Raw genomic sequence first — 21,527 nt, 5'->3', positions numbered from 1 at the left:
AATTTATGTCCCCGACCGAAACACTTTCAACTGTAAGTAGTTTTTGAGCACTCGGGTCCTGGATCAAGTGTAGAAGAGTAACATAATGGTGTGAGAATGGACCCTGAAACACCTCAAAAAAGATCTTCCAAAGTTTATACAAGTGCTTTGGGGAAAATGGATACAAGAAAAAAGATCCCGAAAAACCGGGTGGAAGTTAATTTCTCTTTAATAAAAGTTAACTTGAGGACTCGGGTCAAAAAACTTTTTAACAAACTGTCTTCGTGAACATAATTCACCATTCAGATGTCTCCCCTTCATAATGAGCACAAATTCCCATTATTCCCTTCCGTCATCCATCACCGACTTACACTTCTGTGGCATTAATAAGTCATGGAAGTGCTTTTTGGGCTTAACGCCTTCCGGTAGCCCAGCAGGGGAGGCGGGCTGGTGAGAGAACGTGTTTACCCGCTGAAATATTTAACAGCACCGTGTTCAGCAGCTGTTAACCTGGATGCACTGTGGGGAGACGTGTGCGTGTCTGTGCGTGTCTGTGTGTGTCCGCGTGTGCGGCCTCCAACCTGATTGCAGTTCTGATTACCTGTTGGGGCGCTATGAATATTTCAGATGCTCCCAAATCAGGTCTGAAAGTCAATGAGTATGCGGATGTTAATGATGATATTTGTGTCATATCTGTAATCCATCTATCTAGATGGGTTTGCTTTCTATCTATAAATGAGCTGTGTTTTCACAGCAGGTCGGGCTCACCGTGTTCCACGGAAGAAAGAGTCACAATCGAGAGGTTTGGATTCATCCGGAAGCTTCCAGGACGAATGACGCACAGAAAACTGATTTCTTTCCAACCTCAAATTAAAAATAAAAACACGTTGTTCCTCCTCGTAGTCATTTCAGCATTCAACCACCCCCCCCCCCCCCCCCCCCCCCCACTGGAACTATGTGAAATCTCATTTGTTGCAAAGGAAAACATTGCTTTGAAAGCAGGACAGGCACCAAGAGAATGGAGAAAAAACGACTAAAGAGAGAACAGGAGAGGAAAACTAATTAAGGAAAAAGAGGGAGAGGCAGTGAAGAGAGGGAGTTGAGTCAGAAGGCTTTATTTGCTGGATGCGTGTGTGGGGGCTGGATGGGAGGGGGGGTTGTTTAGACATGCTTGTCTGACTTCTAAATCCTCTGCAAAGTCAGAGGAGTCTTTCGTTCCCAAGGTGAGAAAACAATGGCCCGCCTTCTGTCATCACGACTGCTGCACCTTTAACCAAAAGCAGCCCGTGATCCCACATCCCTCAACCCCCCCCAACCCCCCCGAGCCAACAGCCCATTTTATAGAGAGCAGATAGCAAAAATGTAAATATTGTTCCTAAAGCATTTGCTTTATGATGGAATAGGAGAAGAGGGCAAAGAGACAACGCATACAGGCCATATCGTTCACTGCAACGCTCTCACACAGCCCTAAGATCCATTATTTCTGTTTCAGTTAAAGTTTAGACACTTCAGGCAAGAAGAATGTAAGCGATGCATACAGTATGATATCTAAAACTTCTTCTTTTATTGCTTATATCAAGGAATTTATGTTTTGCATGAAGTGGTGGTTGCTGGCGCTGAGATTAGGAGAAGCTCGATGGCCTTTTAAGATGTGGATTGTATATTTTTAAGTGAAATAAGTGAAATTGTAGATTTCCCCATGAAACTTCTCCAGTTGTGTACATACATTAAAAGAACAGTCTGTAACTGGCATATTAAGACAAATAGCGTAAAATCTCAAAAAGTCTTCTCCCTGCTTGTCTCGCCTTAATCCACGGTCCTGATCGATCATATTTTCACGATTCAAATGCAAATGTTTTGTTTGGTTAGTTAAAATTAGATTATTTTTCTTTTACATTTCTCACTATTTACTAGTCCGTACTCCCGCTGTCTTATCAGTCATCTCAGCTTTCTGCAGGGCTCTGAATGCCTGTTGCTGTTCGGCAATAGTTTGTCCAAAACCACAACCTCATGCTGCACAAGCTCTGTGGAAAACCTTTATGGAAATTGAATGCGTTTTGTGGCGCTGTAAAAGAAATACGGCTGCAATACATTGAAGGTTGCCTTGTTTATTGAGGGTCATTTCCGAATCAAATGAGGACAGTGTCCTTTTATTTTTACCCTTAAAACAGCATGCAGACCAAACACAGCCAGTGGTTGCGCGTCAATTGCACAAGACGCTGTAGTGTTGTCAGCCATCAAAAAGCACACGAGGCGCCATCAAACATCATCACTGGCGCTTCGGAGACTTCAAGGCTGGATTGCCACGCAGGTAAAATCTTCCCCGGAGCCCCCGACACAAAGGAGCCTCTCAGGCCTGAAGATCGGGGCGAGTTGGTTCGTGTTTTTGTGTCAGATCAAACAGGAAGGACATTTGAGTGGCTCCTCCATTTTAACCTAATCCTGAAGCCCTGTAATCAAAATCAAGATGCAATATAAAGGGATTTTTCATACATTGTGACTTGTCACAACTTGTCATTTTTACATGATAATGGTCTTTTTATTGAGGGAGTTAATGGATTTTGGCCCTGAGGTCTCTTTTGTCTCGGGAACATTACACTTTTCTTTTCTTATTCAACATCCAAGCTTAAAAACTGAGTTCACGTTCGTCCACAAAACGTTATCTCCTCCTCTTCCTCTGCGCTGATCTGCACACAAGTCAGCGGTGGCCATGTACTGTACACCACAAATGATACACGACCTGATTCAAATGCAGAAATTCATGATGCAAACATAAAGCGGTAAAAAAAAAACGTTGCTTCTCCACACATAACATCAAGATTAGATCGGACTGAATGTATTGGAGCAATAAGAACATGTTTTACTCTTCTGACTCACAATATCTGAATTACAAGCGAGTGAGATTCCGTGACCGGACAAACAGAGTAACAGCACTTATTATGGACACGGTAGCCGCCATGTTGGCATGTGCCTGTGTGCGCGCGCACTTTCATAGGTGACTATGACTGGTTTTGGATAACATTGAGTTTTCTAAATCAAGGCTACTTTTCAACACTGTAGGAGAATTTTTTTTTTTTATTATTGTCAGGATCCGGGTCTCTCTCTCTCTCTCCCCCTCTGCCATATACATTCACTGACACACTCATTTGCCCATTAGTCTCACCTCTGCACACACACCCACTTCTCACATAGCCTTCCCATCCACCTGCCGCTCATTTCAATCAGTGGCCGCGCCGTTTGCTGTTACACCTGTTTCTCGTCATGTCTAATCACCCTGTCTATATCTTGCATGTGTTCCCTTTGTGTCTTGTCGGATTATTCTTGTGAGCCAACCCTTCCCCTGTCCAGCAGCCTCAAGACCTTCTCTGTTTGCGCACAGCCAAGTCTTGCTCGTCCGGCCTCCAGCGTCGTGCCTCAGGGGCTGCATCCTGCGGGCTCCTGTCGAGCTTCGTTCTCCAAGGAGGAGATTCCCCTGTCCCGAGGATTATCTTTCGTTTTGCCTTTTGCCTAGCTGGTCTCCTAGAGAATACATTTTTGTTCTATGTTTTGCCATCGAGCTCGGCTCGCTGTTTCTGTTGAACATTAAAACCCTTATTTTGTGACCTCCCTCTGCGCGTGGATCTTTGCCGCCCGTACCGTGACCGAACGTGACAATTATTATTTTTATATTATATTCCTTTTTCTAATTCAACACATCCATCAGATCCAACAGCTGCACGTTTATTTTCCCTGAAATAACTTCTCAGTCAGTGGTGGAACCGGAATAAAACATGATAAATCAACGTCAATCATAAAATCAATCTGTTCAGAATGGAAATTTGGAACCGTTACAAGACGAATGTTGTACACCGCAATTTTCTTTCTCATTAAACAAAAATCTGTTCTTTTTTAGAAATAGACAATAGTTGTGGTTGTAAAACAGCTTCTGCATTTCAATCCATCAGGTTTTGAAACTCTTAATCATCCAGCAGCATGTTGTTAAGAGCTAGTTTATTTATCTTTGGGGGAACGTTGCGTTCTTTTATGGTTCACTAATGAGCAGCAGGACTGAGTGAACCTGGCTCTGTTTTATTCCCTCAAACAATTTCATAAACCGAGTGTTTGGCTCTGATTCACTTCCAGACTGGACTACTGTAATTCTTTGTTATCAGGCTGCTCTTGTAAATCTCTTAAGCCTCTCCAGCTGATTCAGAATGCTGCAGCACGTGTATTAACAAGAACTAAGAAAAGGGATCATATCACTCCTGTATTAACTTCTCTGCACTGGCTCCCTGTTAAATCAAGAATAGATTTTAAGGTACTTCTCCTCACCTACAAGGCACTTGCTGGTGAGGCACCGTTGTATCTTCAAGAGCTTGTAACACCGTATTGCCCTACAAGGCAACTGCGCTCCATAGATGCTGGGTTACTTGTTGTTCCTATGGTTTTAAAAAGTAGGCTGGGGGCCAGAGCCTTCAGTTATCAAGCTCCTCTTTTGTGGAACCAGGTTCCACTTTCAGTCCGGGGGGCAGATTCGGTTAGCTCTTTTAAAGTAAAACTTAAAACGTTCCTCTTTGATTCTGCCTATAGTTAGGGCTGGCTCAGGTTAGTCCGGACCAGCCCTTAGTTAAGCTGCTATAGGCTTAGAATGCCGGGGGAATTCTTAGGACACACCGAGCTCCTCTCTCACGCTCTCGTTCTACCATAATTCAAGTTTTATTAATGCACATGACTAATTCAGCTTCTTTCCGGGAGTTTTTTTTTTTGTGCTTTCGCCCCTATCAGGTCTCCATAGATCGTGGTTCCTTCGGGACCCTGGTCCTGACACCTACCGTGGCCATGCTGACGCCTGCTGCTGCCATCATCATCATCATCATCATTATTTTAGATATTACTCATATTACTTTACTCATAAACCGACATTACCCTCTCCTAAAATCTCTGTGCTCTCCCTCCCCACAGGATTCTGTGGATGGTGGTTCTATCTGATGGTGGTTGCCTCTGCAGTGGTCCTGCTGTGCGCCTGGCTTACTACTCACAATTACTAGAATCATTTCTGTCATAGGAATTGCATGTATTATACATTGTTCATTCTGTACACATGGCATCCATTGTAGTCTGTCCATCCCGGGAGTGGGATCCCTCCTCTGACGTTCTCCCTAAGGTTTCTTCCCTTTTTTCCCTCTTGTAAGGGTTTTTTCATTTTTTGGGGAGTTTTTCCTGTGCCGATGGTGGGTTTCGGGGCAGAGGATGTCGTATGTGTACAGACTGTAAAGCCCTCTGAGGCAAATTTGTAATTTGCGATTCTGGGCTATACAAAATAAAATGACTTGACTTGACTTGACTTGATAGTTTTGACTGGTGAAACTTGATTTACCCAAATTTAGACTTCGACAACACGCTCAGACTAACGATGCACAGCAATTGGGATGAATGTGTTTTTCTATAATCTCCCTCTGGTATTTATATTGCTTCAGTTTAAACTCCCAATTACTCCTAACCAGTACTAAATGTACTGGTATTCCTATCTAAATCTTCTCTCTTCAGTCTGTTTATGTTGAATTGTTGTAACTATGATTTCAAAAGTACGAGTATGTTACTGTATTCATTCATTCATTCATTAGATGTCCTTGTCACACAGCTGCTGTACACAACATCCATTAGATGGAAAAAGGTTTTATCTATTTTGTGTTAACAAAATGATAATTAAAAAGTCTATTTGCATCCGAGAAACATTATATGGAAGTATCGTATATACTTCATAAACAATTATATTATTAATACCATAATATTATATCATATTAGCATTAATATCATTATTAATATCATATTAGCATCTGCTAGCTGCATGTCGCTGTGTAAAGTTGAAAAAAGGAACCATGATATTTCAATGTAATCTGTATGAGGTGATCTGATCAGGAGCACACAGATGTTGTGTGTGACGGCCTGAAAGCTCATGAATGTGAAAAGCAGTAATTTTGAACTGTGATTGGTTTTCTTATTTGATGTATCACGTATTTTACACGGAGGATTGGTGATGTGCAGAATTGGAAAGAAACGGTCGGTGTGAGTGGAAAGAGAAGAGAAACAGGGCAGTGCTGCTGCTGCTGCTGCTGCTGCAGATAGAGAAGTATTTGTCACATCTTTGTCACATCCATATTTAAAGCATGCAGCTTTTTGGAAAAGGTAACCGCTCACAGTCTGCGATGAATCCATTAAATAAATACAAATTCTAGATAGTCCCCTCGGTTCGGTTAAACGTTGAGATGAGGCCCCCTGCTGGGCGGACGGGACGCTGCAGTCCGGTGTGACAGCGTCTCTCCTCCACAGATGTTTTGTTTTGATTTGATTTGATTTTCAAAGCACTTTGATTATTCGTCAACTGATTCATTATTTAGTGCGGCGAGGTTTTCTCCTGTCTTATTCTACTTCAATGGATTTACTTTTAACCTTGATTTAGATAAACAGAAAATAACTACAATTTTACAAAACAACCAAATCAAATCATTGATTGCGTCATTATTGTTATTTTTAACAGCTAATTCATTTATAGCACTTTAAAATACCACTTTTCGTTTTGTATGCTTTTTGGTTGAAAGTATTTTATGAACAAAACAATCATTTATTTTGCAATAATAATACAATGTAGAGAAACATTGTAAATACAATGTTTTCATCATGTTAAAACTGACCATTGAGCATTATCACTAGAATTATTAGAATTTGAATACAAATTTAAACAAAGCAGATTGTGTGTTGTGCCAAAAGACGTTAATGCAAGACATTGAATATTTGACCGACCTTGGGCCTTATGGATTAGGTGACAGAGCTGTGAGGACGTGTGAGGAACACGAGAAGCAATAACTGAATGCATTTGAGGGTGGTGTTTTCCAACTTTATGAATATTTATTGGGATTTGACCCGTGTCAAAACAGCGTTATGTTACCTAACTTATTCATCACAGGTGTCTGTCATCCAGCGCACAGCAACCGTTTCAGACCTATAAATTAATCCCAAAATTGAGATACTGAGAAAGTGTAACCCTCTTATTAATACTTGTTTCACACTTTCTTTGCCCTTTATTAGAACTCTGTCATTCAGGGTTTTCCCATGAGGATAAAGCTATTGTTTGCTTGCCCATGAAAATGGCACGTTGCTGATACGATGTACAATGTTCTCTTTAAAACCAGTTTAATACCAATTAAAAATATATCTGCTTGAAAATATCTGTTACGTCAACGTTTTTAAGAGGAACATTTCCAGGGCAGGAAATAACATTTTATTGAAAGAAAAAGAGATTGAGGCAATATGTTTTTGTAAAAAGGAGGCTTTTCAAAATTAAATCCAGGCAAACTCTGAGCTTTGACAAAAAAAAATACATTAAAATGTCATTGAAGGTTATGAATAAGATTTTTTACAGTTCCCTCTCGTCATGATTGTATAAATATAGCAGACGGGTGCCATTTAATACATACAGTAGAAGGAGGATGACAAGTAATTCAGCAGTGCAATCTGTTGTACACGCTGAGGCATAAAACCAGTAGAAATATTAATTCATATTGATGAAACCATGACATTTTTTACAAATGTGGTGAACTTAACATAACGCATAACGATCAACTTGTATTATGAGGGAAATACAATAAAAAATATACACAATTTCAACAAAGACCTCATTTCTTTCGTAATCCTTCTTGTCCGATGAAATTAGCAATGAAAGCAGTTTTAACATCAGCGCATAGATTGCATTTAGTTTATGGTTTTTACAGTATGTAATCAAATAGTGTCCCAGGGCTCCCTGTGCTTTTGGTTGTCTGTTGCTGGTCCTGATTGGCGTGTCGGCAGCCGGACGGGCCACACCTGAGCCGAGGTTGCCCTTTCCTTAAATAATTCTTCATTTGGCACCAGGGCCTCTGGGGGAGAAGGGCCTTGGGTCCGGCACGACACCGCTGCTGTGTTTATGTTTATGTTTGAGTTTGCTTGTTTTGTGCTCACTGCCATACGGATTCCTCCACACTACGTTGTTTGGTTGCTTTTTCTAACAATAAATAGTTTCCTCTTAGCTTGCTCGCTCGCCCGGCATGTGACAGAATCTAAGCGGACGTATCTGACAGCCAGTTGGATCCTTACTGCTCTCTGGTGGTGGATAAACTCCTCTTTTGTCAGGCTGTCAGATTCACTGTTGCACCCCTGAGCCAATGAGGAGTCAAAAAGGAACTTGCTGTGGAAAATCCTCAATCTGGATTTATTGGTTAATTGGCCCCCGCAATTGATGGTGCTTATTATATTTAAACGTTCGTCGGTCTGGTTTTAAGATTCATGATCATTTTGTGCATTTTATCCCACAATAAAGGTTTTAAAACATTTACATTTGTTTTTTTTCCCAGATTTCCAGTACAATTGCTGGCGTGATGCAGGAGAAGGCACAAATGAAATGTAACCTCAAATAAAAATAACTAATATTAAAAGAACACACACAAACAGATAATTTGTTTCTGTCTTGTAGAAGTGCTTTTCCACAGGCAGTAGATGGCACTGGACTCCATCCTTTCCGCTGCTGTTGTCAGAGGAGGAGAGGAAGAGTAACTTAAAAGGCTCAGATGTGCTGGTGACTTTGAAAGAATGCAATGATATAACACACGCTGGTGCACTCATAAACACACACACACACACACACACACACACACACACACATATTGAGTGCATCCACAAAGAAACCAACGCATAACGCTGATTCGCATGGAAAAACCCACAGGAAAATCCATACGCATCGTGCATTGGGACACAATGACACTGAAATAGCTCAGACAAACCAGAGTACTGGTTCCTTCACAGCCATTACGCACCACATTACAACAAGATACAACAACAAGATACAACACAGTTAGACGCTGTTAAAATGGGCAGTGCCGATATGGCGAAGAGACGGAGAGAGATCAGTAAAAGACGTGAGGTACAAGAGGAGACGGAAGAGACAATGAACATTGTTGAGTGGCGATTCAGTTTTAAGTAAAACATTTCTTAAATCAATACAGAATAGATCAATTATATCAAGATAATGGAACGCAACAGTGCCAACATGTATGTGATCAGTAACAGTGTGCAGTGAACAAAGCCAGTTAGGAAGGAGTCATCTCACACATGGATACATTAAGATTGGCATTACACATCCTTAGTAATTATGTTTTTAATAGAGAGCAGTGTTAAAAATGAGAAATGAGAAGTTGTCGTGTTCTGAAATAAGGGAGTTGAACTGTTTGGTTCTCTTTCTTTTACTTTTGGTCGGAGCCCAAAGGTGGATGGCCACTCTCGTGGTTTTAACTTTATTAACATTGCACATTGCAAGGCAGAGGGCAGGTTATGTTTCAGCTTTGTTTCTTAGAAAAAGATCCCGGCGAAGCTTCTCTGCTACCGATGCCAGAGGGTTTACACAAGCGAGAGGTTTTTTAATTCAAGCGAAGATATGAAGGACAAAGAAACGTCCCAGCGGTCTCCCTCGCGTACGCAGAGACACGCAGCTGAGAATAACCAAGAGGTATCCGTGATTACTTGCTGATCCACATCGGGGTTGCGGCCAATTAAACCTGCATTCCGGGATGACTCATACATCTTAAGGTTTGGGAAAAAACATAATGACACATTGACCACTTCCTTGAAGCAGAGGGCCATCTCACATTGAACAATGTGTGATGATTTACCCTTTTATTTCCAGTCAGTGAAACGTAAGAACGTATTAGCAGAAGGTTTCCCTTTGGTCCAGACTCATGATTTGATTACATTTATCTACATTCACTTTTCAGTATAAAATGCAAAATGTGCATTTGAGTAATCCTCAAAGGTTTTTTTGTGACTGAACATGAGGAAGGTTGTTCCTCCGTTCCACCGGCAAAAACAGATTTGTTTATCTCCCTAACTCATTAAACCAGAAAAATCTAGAAACCAGATTACTTTGAGTCCAATCAAAGTGGAAACTTTGGAGACTCGTGTGTTTGTGTGTGTGTTCACGTGTACATCTGCAACTGTCTCTATTGTGACAATACAGCAACACAAATCTCCTGAATATTTAATTATACCAACTTCTTCTTCTGGAATGCTTGTTTTTGTCATTTTTGATCCACATTTCTCGATTGATTTGATTTTCTGACATTTGCTTTTTTCAGAAGTTGTTTTGTGTATTCCACATTGCGGTAAATACCACGACCACTCCTGACATTTAATAATTAATTTTTATAACCTAACTACTTTAACTATTCTACCATTGGTGAAGTTTTTTTCCACTGCATGCAGTAGGATCACAATGATCACTTCCCTTTTCTTCCTCCTCGCCTCACTCACAAAGAAGAGGCTCATCCGTTTCTTTCTTAGTGGGTCGGCTGTGCTGCTTCGCCTTCCCCTTCATCTTTCCTCGTTTCAGAATACTTTTCTCCCCATGTTGCACTTTTTTGACTCCATTTAAAAAAGAAATCTTTATTTGCGATCTCCCTTCGCCACCCTGATGTTGTCCGTCTCTTTTTATCTGTTGGCCTTCATCATTTTGCTTCGTCTTATCTTCTTTTTATCCTCCTTTTTTGTAGGTGCATCCAGGTCAGAGGCAGGGAGGCGGTTCACACACCTTTGGCTTTGTGCCTCCCTTTGAATGGCCCTGCACTGCTCTCAGCTTCCTTTCATCTCACATGTAAAAAGTTCCAATCTCATCCCCTGTCAATACTAGATCCAACTGTGTAGTGTGCCCAATTAAAGTCGTTTTTAAATCCAACATTGCAGGAGCTCCTGAAACACATTATTTATAAAAATAATTATGTGGTTCTGACGGACAACGTCTGCATGTTGATTACCAGAAAGTATCTTAAGACAACTGGGATCCTGGAAGAAGACTTTGTACTATTCAACTACACAAATTATTCATGAGTAATACAATCCCATCCAACCGGAAATGGAATATTTTGGGATATACATTAATTCCTCTTGTTAACGGTTTGTTGAGCGGATCAATATTACATTTGTTTCGATATATTCAATCGTTTTTTGTACAAATATATAACCTGTAAGATAGAACTGGTTTGGGGCAAATCTTATTTACTTTAATAGCGAGTCGGAGCAGCGGTCCAACCACCCGCAGGCTGAAGATACACAAGTGGAAGCAGACATGAGTGGAATTGAATTTGCCATCAAAGTCTTTGCAAAAAAAAGAAATGTATAAACGCATTTTTGGAAACTATTCCTTCAGGATTCAGATGTGACCACGTCATCGCGCCAATGAGCGTAGCGGCAATAATCCTGACTGTCCTCCAGAGGAGAGGGAGCATCGCCCGTGTTATTCAATCCCCTAACTCTCCCTCACAGAGTATTAAGTCCTCCACGCTGACCAAAATAGCCGTGGGATCTCTACTGGGACCTACAGCAGAGCTTTGCTGTAATAATCTGTGTGTGAAGGGGTGTGTGCATGTGTGTGTGTGTGTGTGTGTACACAACAATCCATTCCTACAAGGACAAAGCTGTGCTCGGTACCATGTAGCCATATATGAGCATTGAGTTGTCCCTTCATATGTCATGCCTTGATGTGTTAAACCTGCCTGATTCCTCTTCTGTTGAGATCCAAGTGTGATTGCACGGCACCTAAATGTGCAGCTTTAATCCTTCCTGGGAAAGAAAGAACTCCAGGCAGATTTTCACTAATTGCAGTGGACGTTTCAGAGCCGAGCACCTCAATATAGTAGAGATTTTCTGAATGCTTACAGGTACCTCTGAGTATGGTATGCTGTGTGCGTGTGTGTGTGTGTGTGTGTGTGTACATACACAACTTGCATGGGTGCAAGAAAACATTTTGCTTGATCGGCAGAGCCGGACGGAAGCGCCAACCGGAGAAAACAACCACCGCTGCAGGAAGAGAGAAAGAAAAATATGGGGCAACTGTTCCAGATGGTGGGCAGGAAAGGAAAGGAAAGAGAGAGAGAGAGAGAGAGTCAATACACAAACACAACAACACAGCGTTGCTCTCTCTCCAAGCACAGACCCTAGATTCCTCAAACGGCTGTAAATGGACGAACAGATTACAGATTAATCATCCGAGACACAGATGCAAAGTAGGGGCGATGGAGAGAGACACAAACACAGCGACACAGACGGAGAGTAAAGGTAAATTGACCTGAGACATCACTGAACTTCTAAAACGTTGGACTCTCGTGTTTTTTTATTAACAGTACTGTTGTGTTCTGTTCTGGTCTCTATTTTTAAAAGCTAGAATGAATGCAGCAATAACAGGGTGCAGTTCAAATGTAACGCTGTTTAAACCCAGGCCTTGTTTGCACACAAACACACAAAAGCACACATTGCATTGTATTGTGATGACACAATTGTCCAGAAGGCCTGCAACCTTTATCCGTCTCTGCACGCAGAATTGGGTTGAGCTGCTGTATCATATGAGCTGGTGTCAGCCGCTCTCTGTCACTCTCCCACTAACGTTTGGGTTTGTTTGGCATTTCAGTTGGTTTCAATTTAGTTTTTTGTTGAGCAGTGCAACATTCCCCAAACATCCTCCCCTCGTTCTTCCTTCAAGGACACCACAGATGATTCAGTGTAACGCGCTGCGAGATATCGCTGTGTGGTGTCTTTACACGGGAGAGATGTTTTTGTCTTCATGTACAACCTCAGGATGAAACACTTGTCCTGCATAAGGCCATATTACACAAAATGTGTCTTATCTTTACACAAAATGTCTCTTATCTTTGCTCCCTACAGTGGGCAAAAAAACAACCAGCTGCAGCTTTTAGTCATACAAACAAATACGGTCAAACAGTTTTTGTGTGAAAGTGTTTTTACAAGTGGTGTGAGCATTAGAGACATTATACATTTGATCATTTTAATAGCATGCACAACTATTTGTACACTGAATGTATATGTCACGGAAAAACAGCAATTTATTTTATGACACAATTTGCTGTTTTCTTTTGAAGTCTGATTTTTGGTCAATGCTTCCCTGTGAAAGACATTGTCACTTAGAATCCTGGATAAATTATGGTTAAATCTAAAATATAACCTTTTAATATGAAATGATCATCAGCACACTATATAATAATAGTAATATCTGAGGTCTGAATTTTTTTCTCTAAAGGGATTGACCTGTATACATGATGAATGTCAGCGATTCAGCAAAGTGACAGAAAGGTGATCGTCGCCCTTGCAGTTGGACCAGAAACCATGATATTCTCTTCAATCCCCAAGATAATCTACAATGTGCCAAATACTTCATTAGTTCAAGATATTCCAGTGATTACACACGCGGTGCAATAATCGGAGTGAGAATGGCACAGCAGACGGACGTATAGAGAGAGAATAGACAGAGGTCAGTGAGGTCACCAGCTGTTTGGGATGAATAGACCTCTATGGAGCAGAGAGTCAGCACACTGATACACACACAGTGCAATTTAGAAAGGCCAGAGAGAACATGTGACCAAAACAATCTGATGGTTAGTTTTTGTCAGATTCAGATGTATCCACTCACACACAATTGGACCCTGAACGTTTGACCTCTGAGAAGGACCTTGACAAAAAAACGTGCATGTTTACTTCACCTCTTAACAACTGATTAAATCAGACGCTCTGAAACAAAGATTTAAAGTTGCAAACGCACTCAACCTTAAATACTCTTCCAGATACACATCACACACACACACACACAGTGGTCGGGGCAGTTATTACATCCTGATGATCGCCCACTGACAGAACAACATGATAGTATTATGCAACACGCTGTATTGAACATACAACTGTATAAACTTTGCAACACATGAGTCTTTTCATGTGTCTGCTTGGGGTTTTCGATTTAATGGTATCCTCAAATTCACATGCATGCATCTTGTTCCGTTGGACTTAACCATTTTGTCCTTAATATTGATAATAGTCGCTTAAAATACGTGTAAAACCATCTATTCTTCTCCAAAATCCTAGTTTCTTTCTTTTGCTCGGTAATGCATTGACATGCAGTGACCCAGTAATCCCAGCATGGATTAACAACCTGTTACACAGCAGATTATCTTCACATGTGTAAGCAGGATAAACACAGGTAACTTTTTACATCAACAAGGGCTGCATCCTATTTAGTCTTCCTTAGTTCTACCCGGATCAAAAATATCTGCTTTTAAAATGCTCTGTTTATGCTTTGACCAATCCAGTGACCTACTATTATTAGATTTTTTGTTTTAGTTGACATCTAGTGAGACGGTTAGATTGCTACAGGTCTTATTTTCTCTGGTGATTATTCACTGTAGAGAACATAATTATTATTCACATATTCCATTTTCTCCTGAAAGATCGCCATAAATTCTACACAATGTCCTATTAGAGGATCTGCCTCAAAGTTAATGATTTTAGAGGAAAACTATAAAGGCCCAACTGCACTGCAGATGATTAAATTAAAATAAGAAAACTATCTAACTGTCGTAGCTCAGCATTAACCCACGGCAAATGACTGCAAGGAGACTTTGCACTTTGACACACAACGTTGAAAGAAGAAGGATGTTTGCTGACCTCGGCACTTTGGAGACTCGAGCAGCACGAAATGCGAACACACGTACGCACACTCATGAGTCACCGGCTGCCCAATGAAGCCCAACGGGACAGAGACTTGGGAGTGCGTGTTTGAGAAAGAGGAAGTTGTTGCTCTACGTAAACATGAATCTGAAACAAATAGCTGAAGGAGATACATCATACCTCTTTGAAGTGGTCACGGCTCACACTGAACTGATGCTTAGCGGTAATGATGTCATCGGTGGATGAGGAGCTAGTGGGTCACAGGGAACGCCACAGCAGGTACATGTTCTCAATGTCCTTCGTACTTGTTAGGGACGACAATAAAATTGTACAAAACGTACCCAAGTAAATGTTTTGGGCACAATAAGTAACATGAAAAAAGATTAAGGACCAGAACTGCATTTATTGAATCAAATCCAATGTCAGGTTTGGGGTAACTGTACCGAAATGAAGCCTTTTCCACTGAAGACACGCTAAACCAGCTCATATGATATGGAGGCCTGTGAAGCGGGATCTGAAATAGATGTTATCTTCAGAGTCACCTTTGAAATGAAGACTGTGAGAAAAAGGGGAAAGTTGTCAGTTAGACAAAGTTAAGCCCAACCTTCACAGGAGAAATTCCTAATAATGCAGAAAGTTGCAGGAAACATTTTCACAGTTCAAAATGTGAATATAGGCGAGATTCAAAAACACTGTTAATTTAAAACTGGCACAATGCACCTCTTGATTTTCGCTGAATTCCCATTGACATACTGTTCAATAAAGACAGATTAATAAAACATTCCCCTCGAAGATAAATGGATCACAAGCGGCTTCTTTGCTGCTGTACTTTTGCCCGGTGACCACCGAGACTTGATTGTTCCCCTCCGTCTCAGCCAGGCTAGTGACATCATTCCCCTTTCACCCAGTTCTCTGCCGGCTGCAGCGCGAGGTAACCTGCGGTCAGACCGAGATGCGTTCAGGGTCCCTTCCAAAGCTCGTATTTTCAAGAGGCCAGTGGGGATTCTGTCAAAGGGAATTTGATTGCTTGCGGACAGAATATTCATGAGAACAGGTGAGATGTTGCATGACAACTTTTTGATCGATGGTTGTTTTACTACACAATAAAGGCCCACAGTGGGAGGTCTTAGGAGAACTGGGCTGTGATGAATACCCTGACGCACCTGGGCAACTACAAAAGCTATAAACAAATAAGGAATGTCTATAGAAAGCCTTTGTTTTCTGTTACTTTGTGCATACCAATGAGTAGAAAATTAGCATGTTGTGACAATTCTACAAAAAGGAAAAATGGAAAACGGCATAAATAGAAAATACGCCTGACTTGTGCCTTTGCCTGGTTTCAACTATGTAATGACAACAAGCAGCCAGCAAGTGATATCATTTCATCTGATTGTAATTCATTATAAGAGTAAAACTGCTTGAGAACAGTCAAAATCATCAATGATGAACATGTAATACAACACGCTAAACACACAATACTATCATATGAGCCGGTAAGCTCAACTTGATCATAACATAATGCTATCGTGATGAAGACTTGTTTGTTGTGACAACAACGGACTGAATACATATGAACCCCGGTCAATACAGGGCCCATTCGTGTATAGTGCTCCGGACCAAAAGTCGCTCACGTGTAATTGCCATATTTCCCACAGAGATTGAAGGCAACCCAAGTGCTGACGTTGCAAACAGGAGAAAGCCAAAACATATGTTTATCCAACACAGTATTCCTGCAGTGCAGGTCTCTTTCTGCGCGCATGTTGTACCCGTGTGTGGCGTTTTCTGGAAGGGTTTCCCACCGCGTACTCTTTACTTAACTGGAGGATTTTGCCGCGACATTAATAACGAATAAAGAAAACTCGTCTGTCGCGCGGGGTTCTTTCTTGCATCGCAGCATGCACGCAGTTTGACAGTTCCCCACAATCAAAATATGTATGTGACACATTTCAGCACTGCAGAGACAAATATAGGCCGTGCGTGCACCATCCCCCTCCTTCACTGCTTCGCATCCTCGTGCTCGGGTTACTATCGGTCAAACCTTCCCCGCTCCTTCATTCTCCCTGCTGAGGTTACTATCGGACAAACCTCCCATCCTCCTCCTCCCCCTCTTCCTCTTCCTCTCATCCTTCTGGTCTGCACCGGTATCATGCATGCATGCCTGTTCTTTTTTTAAATGTATGTGTGTGTATATATATAATGTAATATATATTGATGCAGCCAGTGTTGTTTCTCACAAACGGAGAGGAAACGAGACACGTGGCGTTTTATACCAGAGATCAGATAAATCCACAGCTGAAGGTCTATCTCGGGTTACCGTCGTTCAGAGTGAAAATGAGGAAGCGGATGCATTGTTTCCGTTCATGGATCCCTTCTGTGAATTCAGGTCTAAGAGAACGCTTCACCCCAAATTCATAGAGGAAATGATCATCATGGGTTTGTCAAAGTAACAATCAACAGGCTGACGTGTGAAAAGGTGCATTTTGGTGGGAAACAGCTGTGTTTACCCCAAATTAGACCAAATATTTAAGCCCAAAATATGTGCTGTCCATCACCAAAGATCCAGTAATCTTAAACTACATTGAAGCCCCGTGGCTGAGAAAGTGGTTCCAGCTTTGTCGCTGTATCCTCTCTGCTCATACAAATGAGCCCCAATGAAGGTACACATCTCTCAGTGTAAAAGCACGAGTCAGTGACTCACAACCGGTCCAAAACAGGAACAGTGTCTAATGCCTCCTCCAGCAAAGATAATGTGCATAAGTATCTGTCACAACAACGTCAAGATATGTGGTTAGGTTCTGACATCATGCTTTTCGGATGGAAGTCCAAAACAAAGACACGACAGCTTTTCCCTTCATACCAAATTATGTTTTCTGCTAAATGTTTAACTCAATGTTAGTCAACGTTGAAGGCAGCAGACTCGTACATTAACTGTGATCCGCCTTCGGCCCCCAACATCGCTTCCAACTTTTGATCAAGCTGCAGGTTTCTTTCTAAAGAAGCCATGATTATTAATAGGGGACCTAAACATATTTTTTATTTGATGAAATTAGAATGTTGTATTCTGGCTACTTTTCAATCAATAAATCAAAATCTTTTGGTCAACTGACTCCTTTACCTGACTTGGACAACCTCTTGTCTTAATGTCCCACTCTCAAAATTACAACATCATCCCATGGCAACAATGATTAGATTTCTTTTCTTTGGTGTGATGAAATTAAAATATGCATAACGCAGTTGTAATTTGTCGTTTCAGGGTTGTAACGCTGTTGAACGTTTGATGGTGTCTTGACGATTGGCACACGTCCTATCAGGGATATGCGTGTTCACGCCTCTGAGTAGTTTCTTTTCAACCCTTGAATCGATTAGAATTGAGTTTCACAAAGTTATTCTTAGATTGATACAGAATGGACTGTTTATTTGGTAAAGGACAATAATTGTCCACGCTGTTGTTATGTACTAAAAAAAATTGTTCCTAAGACAGCCGCCATCCTACTTTTCTACATGTATCTTTCTGTTGTCTCTGTGCGTACAAACGTTTGTTTTTGTCTCACTATGACACGTTCCGCTGCAGCCCACCCGTTTGAACATCTACCGCTGCGTGCTGATAGACTTGTGTCTACATTACATCTTTAACCTTAAGCGGAGTAATACCATGAGCATACCGCTGCAGCTCAACGCGTCCTCGGAGCGTTTCCACGTCCTGAGTTGGTCACAGTCCAGTGATCCAATCGGTCCTGAGTGTGGAAGCTACTTCCCGCTGGGCCAGACACAACAAAGCCTTGTTCTCCAGCCAGCGGGCATAACTAACAGTTTTCTACACATATTTGCAAGGAATGGGAAAGAGAACAGCATAGCTCTTTATAACATGTTTCCCTCTCCCTCTAATATGATTTAATGAAACTGGGATACTGTTTTAATCTCTTTTAATCTCCTTCTACAACGTGAGTGCGGGTCTGGGAAGAGGGGAACACCTTGTACTTTGGAATAAATCATGACATTTCTGGTGAATATCACTCTTGCAATTAACTGTCCTCAAATATCCTGGAACTACACAAGGGTGTTCTGTTTGCTAACAGTGACCTCTAACCCTTTGGAGTCAATAGGGAAAATGTATTTTACATTGTCCTGATATAAGTATGTTTTTGTTCATTTGAATTGAATTATTTCCTCCATCACGCAAGTGGAAGATGATTAAAGAAACACATTAAATCGCCCACTTAATGACGATTTCATCCCCCTTTCCTGTCTTTTGAAAGGTATCATTAAAGAGCACATTTAATCAGTCTATTTATAGATAAACCAATTAACAAGCTGATTAGATTTTAACCACTTGGATCAACACAATGATCCCTCTAAGAAACTTCCAGACCTCAACAGCCCTCGATGAATATAAAAGCATAGAATCACTATCATTCATACTTTAGCCACTTTGTGAGTCTTTGGTTTTTCTGTCAGAATTAATTTATAGGCCACAATCTGTGATGTGTTGCCACCTCATACATCAGTAATCTCTTCAACTCATTATATTCAACGGGTAATGAGGACAAGTCGATGCTTTGAAAAAGACTACGACTTCAATTTCCCTCAATTATACCGTATTCTTCAGATAAAAATATGAGCTACTGTATAGTTGCCATGAATCACTATAATCCGTCTCCGTCCACGCAGACAGACAGGAGCTTCTTTGATGGATTAAATGACTAATCACTCTGACTGGGGATCCTGCTTTAATGAGAACTCCTGCAGGGAGAACCTGCTGTACCCACAAGAAGAGGAGAACAAGGCTCTGAATGACCCACGTCTACCTTATAGTCCTCTGCACCAAACAGTAATGCTGAGGTCATGTTCACTTCTTTCCTCAAACTGAATCAGGCTCAATCTTGTCGAATCAAAGGTAGTGACGGATTCTGTTTCAATATATTAACGTTTGTTATATAGACCAACAATACACCTGCTTGGAAACTTTGGGAAAGTCTTATCACACTTTATAAAGCTATCAAAAAATAATAAAGGTCCCTTTGTCATACGAACATTTATTTAGGTATAGTACAACAAAGTAGAACTGCAGGATTGTTGAAATTGTCATAATATTAAAGCACTCTATGTATTTAAGTGTTCTATTTAAACTGTGTTTAAGTGAATACAAAAGGAGGCCCATATAGACCTGATCATCACCGCCAATAAACACATTAACAAAAGCTAACAAATAGGATTTGTGTTGCTGCTTTATTCTGAGGATTTGTAACAAGTGCACAATGCCGGGTTTGGGGGTCAGTTATTGATTTTAACTGTTTCTTTTTTACAATTCAGGCTGGGACAGAACTCTGACGAGCAGCACATCCTCCCGTTCTGTTTAACGCGCTGTCGAGCTGTTTGGTGCTAAAGCAAGCATCGGCTGGCCTTCTTAACGCTGAACACAAGAGAGGATAGTCGTTTCCTCCTCTCTCTCCCACCTAGAGATAATCTGGTAGACAAACACAAACCAGAAAGCCAGAGGCGGGCGTCCGCTGACGTGTGCGGTGCTCACAGTTTCCCCTGAGCAGAACGCTGTTGCATCACGCAGCGCTCCGGTGTCTCAGTGTCCCAACGCAGTCGGTCATTGCTGGGCCACATTCGCACAGCAGGCAGCGAGACAGAGCGGGCAACAAAGTGCTTCTTTTTAACTCCATTCAGCGAAATACACTCGCCCTCTGCTGCAATGCTACCGTCCTATAAATTTGTTTGGATTCGTGGAAATGTTGTTTCCATTTTGTTTTGCACAAACACAAACTTTCGAACAGAAGAGGCTGGACTTGGCACACTTGTGTTCCTTTCTGCTTGCATTTTGTAGTCAAATCAATTAGTCAATCAACAGCAGGTCGCATTAGTACAACATGAAGTTACAGGACTTACATAAAAATAAATCTGCTGCTTTAACCACATGTTTCAGTTTGAAATGCACACTGCTTTTACCCCTTTGTTATATTACAATGCAGGTATATTGTGCTTTGCTGCAAGCACCAGTGGTTGGATGTGCTTCATTGTGTGATCTGAGTCCAGGTTTGATGGATGAAAGCAGCAAGTGCAAATGAAGCCACGGTAAGTTAACATCCGCATCCATCTTCCAAGCTGCAACACAGGGTCACGCAGGGCTGGAGCAGCAGACACGAGGTGACAGGCAGGGGTTGCTATTCTGTTCACACTGGGAGGCTTTTTTTAACAGAAGAAGGAAACGGATGTCAGCATGGTGAAATGTTATTCTGGGGAGATTTGCACGGAGACACGAGACTCAAGATCAAAAGAGTGTTACAGCAGTTTGTTGACTGAAAACCGAGTTTCTAACCCACTAATTACTTTTTAGTATTTATAATTTAAATTGAATCATATTTGCGTGTCACATGGGTACCTTTTGCGCTTAGTCACACCAAATACACCATCAGAGGATTTTGAGGCTGGTAATCGGCTTGTAGATAAGAAAGCTCCTCGTGGCACCATAAATACCTCAAACAAACAACTGTGTTTAAGTATATCCAATAAACGTGATGGTACAGAGCACCTGCTAAAATAACTCCAAGAGCCACAGTACAAGGTATTTTCTTTTGCAGCAATATTCAAAGTGTTGGAGTACTGATGCTCCATCTTTAATCTACAAATCCTCTTAGCCTTTAAACCACGTTGTGATTTGGTGAACATTTACATGCATGGATGAATGGACTTCAATGATCTAAAGTCCGCCGGACAAAACCACCAAACTATTTTGTTACAATAATCTAAAATATGGTGCATATGTGTTGATATGGGTTAGTTTAAATGCGATTGATGTAAATTGATAAATAATCACGGTGACTAATGTTGTTGCAGTGGTAGTATTCACGGTCCGGCTTTACAGTGTTTTTTGTTGGGGGGGTTTTGCCGTAAACGTATCCAGCTGCCCCCCCTCTGTATGATCTTCTCCACAGTAATTGAATGAATGGGGCGTCGAGGTGTGGCTGGCCTTTTAAGAGCGGTCTCGCCCGGGCACGTGCTCACCTTATAGGGGAGCAGCGTTGCTCGGTGACCGT

General features: G+C 41.4%; 1 long non-coding RNA gene across 2 annotated transcripts; it reads right to left on the bottom strand.

The window, feature by feature from the left end:
• Positions 1 to 6,841: 6,841 nt before the first annotated feature.
• LOC120824551 (uncharacterized) lies at positions 6,842 to 15,823 on the bottom strand. 2 transcript variants are annotated; one of them, XR_005712999.2, is made up of 5 exons: positions 15,208 to 15,818; positions 14,931 to 15,043; positions 14,668 to 14,791; positions 11,755 to 11,835; positions 6,842 to 8,515 (listed from the first exon to the last, which is right to left on the bottom strand). It is a non-coding gene; the product is annotated as an uncharacterized LOC120824551 (long non-coding RNA). The 2 variants fall into 2 exon arrangements; XR_013450719.1 differs by having other exon boundaries at positions 14,668 to 15,043; positions 15,208 to 15,823.
• Positions 15,824 to 21,527: the final 5,704 nt, after the last annotated feature.

Source organism: Gasterosteus aculeatus, chromosome 9, assembly GCF_964276395.1.
Source record: "Gasterosteus aculeatus chromosome 9, fGasAcu3.hap1.1, whole genome shotgun sequence".
NCBI lineage: Eukaryota > Metazoa > Chordata > Actinopteri > Perciformes > Gasterosteidae > Gasterosteus > Gasterosteus aculeatus.
Note: the sequence above shows the minus strand (reverse complement) of the source record. Positions and strands in the feature narration are given on the sequence as shown.